Raw genomic sequence first — 3,779 nt, forward strand, 5'->3', positions numbered from 1 at the left:
GGGTTCAAGCAATTCTCCTGCCTCAGCCTCCCAAGAAGCTGGGACTACAGGTGTACACCACCGCGCCCAGCTAAGTTTTTGTATTTTTAGTAGATACAAAAATATTTACTATATTTTCACCATGTTGGCCAAGAAGGTCTCGATCTCATGACCTTGTGATCTGCCTGCCTCAGCCTCCCGTAGTGCTAGGATTACCACTCCCGGCCACTATTGTCTATACATTCTTCTTATTTAGGTCCACTTCACTATTGTCTGTTTCAGATTATACAATTGCTGAGTAGAACAATAACGTTATATACTCTCTATGAACTATTCCCAGCTAGGAAGCATCAATCTTTAGACAGTTCATAATGAGGATGAAGAGGAAGAGGACAATGACAATAACCAGGAGGAGAGTGGACATGGGATTCCATAAGGGATGGGAAGAATGGCTGGAATTTTGCTACCTTGTGTATTAATAATTTAAGGCAGCATGGTATAGAGAAAAAAGCCTGGCCTTTTGAGTACAAGATAGATATTGTTTCTCATCTTATTTCTCTTCATCGTGTGGCCACAACATAGGGCTTATTCCATGGATCATGGATTTACAAGGTCAAAATTCACTTCTAACAGATAGGAACTATATCCATGCCTCAATATTTAAACTATGGATAGATTTATAAACTTCACCTTGGAAAGCCTCAGAAGTATTCTCCATGCAAGCAAAGAAAAAAAAAGAAAAAGGAAAAAAAAGCAAATGGCAGCCAACTTGATGGAAAAATATGACAAAACAATAACCTGGAGACAATATTTAGGAGGTAACAATTCTGGGAAAGTATTTCTTTTTTCCCCAACTGACTTCAGAGGGGTGGCAAGTATTCACTGGGGAGCATCACTTTAAGCCAGGTACAAAAACAGGCTCCAACTATGAAAAATGCGTTTTCCTAACAAAAGTACTCCGAGTAACCTCCCTGTACACGGCACATTTTCTGAAAATCAATCAAGCCCTCTCATTCAGCTGAAGTCCAATCGCATTGTCTGTCCCTTCCTCCAGAAGCCGATTTCTGCCAGGTAGAAAATTAAGTTTCCCTTTACTCTTCTTTCAGACACAATGCTTCAGCATCACAGAACTGTTGTTCTGTGTGGGAAACCGACTTCCTGTCTCAATAAACAAGCACACACAGGCTTTTCTGGACACATAATGGAGCCTTTTTTATTTTATACAAAAATCATTCCACACTTAACACATCAATGAAGCCACTTAAGCTCTACTGCATCTGAATTAAAGAGGAATTGTGTGATCAAAGGGTGTGAAAAGAACCACACAGGGCGTTCTTCAGATCCTCTACTTTTGTTACATTTGATACATAACAAACCCAATAAATATGCTTATCCTAGGAGCTAGTTTCATTATCTCATACCCTTAAGCCTGGTGAAAGTATGTCTGTACTGCCCTTCATTCCATTTTATACTGACAGTTTTGGTGAAAAAGTGAAAATTATTTGGCATGTGGGTGAGACTGAGGGAATGAAGTGGTTTTCCCTTTAGGTTTTGTTTGTTTCTGTTCACTAACTATAAATGCATATTTATATGTTTATGTATGTGTATAAATATATATCTACATGTATCTATGTACACATCCAAAAGAACTTTACATAAAAATATGCAATATATATATTACAGATACAAAAGCATGTACATTTCTCAAGTTAATATTACACATAAAATGATAACATGGGAAATTTCTTTTTCTTACCAAATATTTGAATACAAAGCAGAAAAGACATGATGAAAATTCTCTAGTGCCTAGAATTGAATAGGTGAATAGGACATACTATAATCCTTTTATACCTTTTCATGCTATAGCTTCTGTGAAGGTTACTAGGTATTTAACATTAGCTGTATTTTTTTAGTATCATGCATTGTAGGAGATTTGGAAAATTCCTAAAGAATTCAGGCATCCTCATAAGCCACATATCACAACTACAAATATATTAAAGTGTCTTCCATACAGTTGAAAAAAGGCATGAAATGCAAAATATGCAGTCAATGAATTAAAGTTGATTGAACACATTATTTCAATTTATGCAATCCAATCAATATTGAACTGAGAGTTGTTCCTTTAGCTATCATTTGTATAGCTCTAGTGAATTGTTGAACAAGAACCCAAAATTTTCAGATAGAAATCCTCTCAGTGAAGAAGTTCAAATTGCAATTAGTTCAAATATAATCTGTGGAATGCCAATTATGAGTTAGCCGGTGATCTAGGTACAGAGGAGTCAAAGATTAAAAAGACGTGTCTCCTACTGTACTCATAGTCCAATAAGAAAGAGACAATTGTAGACAAAAGATCACCATGCAAAGTGTGATGGTAACTTTCATGAGGTGCCCTATTGGAGTGTAGTGGAAGAAACAACTAATTTAGTGTAGAGAAGTCAGCAAAGACTTCCCTAAAGGAGTTTATATTTGAGCATGGTTTTAAAAATGGATGGGAAGATTAGAAGTTTATCAGACAGAAAAATTAGAAGAAAAATATCAGGTATAATGCAAAGAAGCCAAGACATGCTTGAAAACATGAAAAAGCATCAAGCGCTCTTAAATTGGTGCATAGTCTGTATGATTGGCTTGTTGAGTTTATAAAGTGAAGAGAAGCTGCAGATGAGGCTGGGATGACAGGCAATGTCATTAAGGCATTCAAACTGTATTCTTAGAAGTAACCAGGAACCAAGTAAGATCTTAGATCCAAGTGACTTGAATTAGATTTTCTATTTTGTGTCTAGATACAGTGAGGTGTCCATACTAACCAACTCTTTGAATTACTCAGATCTGGTTGTATTGGTCTAAATAATTTAGCCAGTTGCATTTTTCTTTCGCAGTGCTCAGTTGTTTGGCATTGCATATGCCGGCCATGCAGATGATGGGCTGAAGGTTTGGTTTACATGCAGATGTTTTCAATGCTGTGTAGACAATCACAAACATTGAAAGAAAAAATATTCCAAGGGGATGAAAGTCCCTTTACCATGCTTTCCAAATACATCATCATTGATGGTATCACTAATAGCAATTCGGCTTTGTTTAAACACAGTTATTAATATCAGATGACCATCTGTTTTCCGCTACAGTATATATCATGCAAACCTTTCCATGGAGCCTACGGACTGTTCTCTATTGCACAGACAAATAAAGTCCAATAAATAACCATAAAAATAACAACATATTGATGCAGTTGTACATTCTCTTCTTGATTAATTCTGTGTGTGTATATACCCAAGATCCAGACATATCCAATCTGGCTTTCTCTGTGAAAAAATAAATCAATAAGGGGTTTTTCCCCCTTCACTAATCCTATCCTGAATTTCCTGTCAACTTGCACTTACACTCACATAAAAAAATGATGTTTCATTTTGCTTTAGAATGATATACAGAGTCCCCTTTTTCCTTATTTTTATTTGGGGTTTATTTGTCCTTGAATTGTATGGCTGCACTTGATGTCATGATTTAAATGTGGTCTAAGGCAAGATCTTTCACTCAACAGCCCATAATAATTTGAAAATGACGAGAATGGAATTTTCTAGTAAACAAATGCGGACAAACATGCCACTTAGATGTGATAAGCACAGAAAAATCACATTCATTGGCTATGAGGGAGAGAGCTCAGGAAATAGAAGAAAATTTGTCCATGTTCATTAAAAAAATACTGTGACTCCACCATGAATTTTTTACGATCTAAGCATGAAGAGGCCTGTACATTCATTTTAATTAATACATTTGAAGGATGAAGTGACAAACAGAAGGATTTT

The sequence above is a fragment of the Colobus angolensis genome, unplaced genomic scaffold, assembly GCF_000951035.1.
Source record: "Colobus angolensis palliatus isolate OR3802 unplaced genomic scaffold, Cang.pa_1.0 Scaffold7, whole genome shotgun sequence".
Lineage (NCBI taxonomy): Eukaryota > Metazoa > Chordata > Mammalia > Primates > Cercopithecidae > Colobus > Colobus angolensis.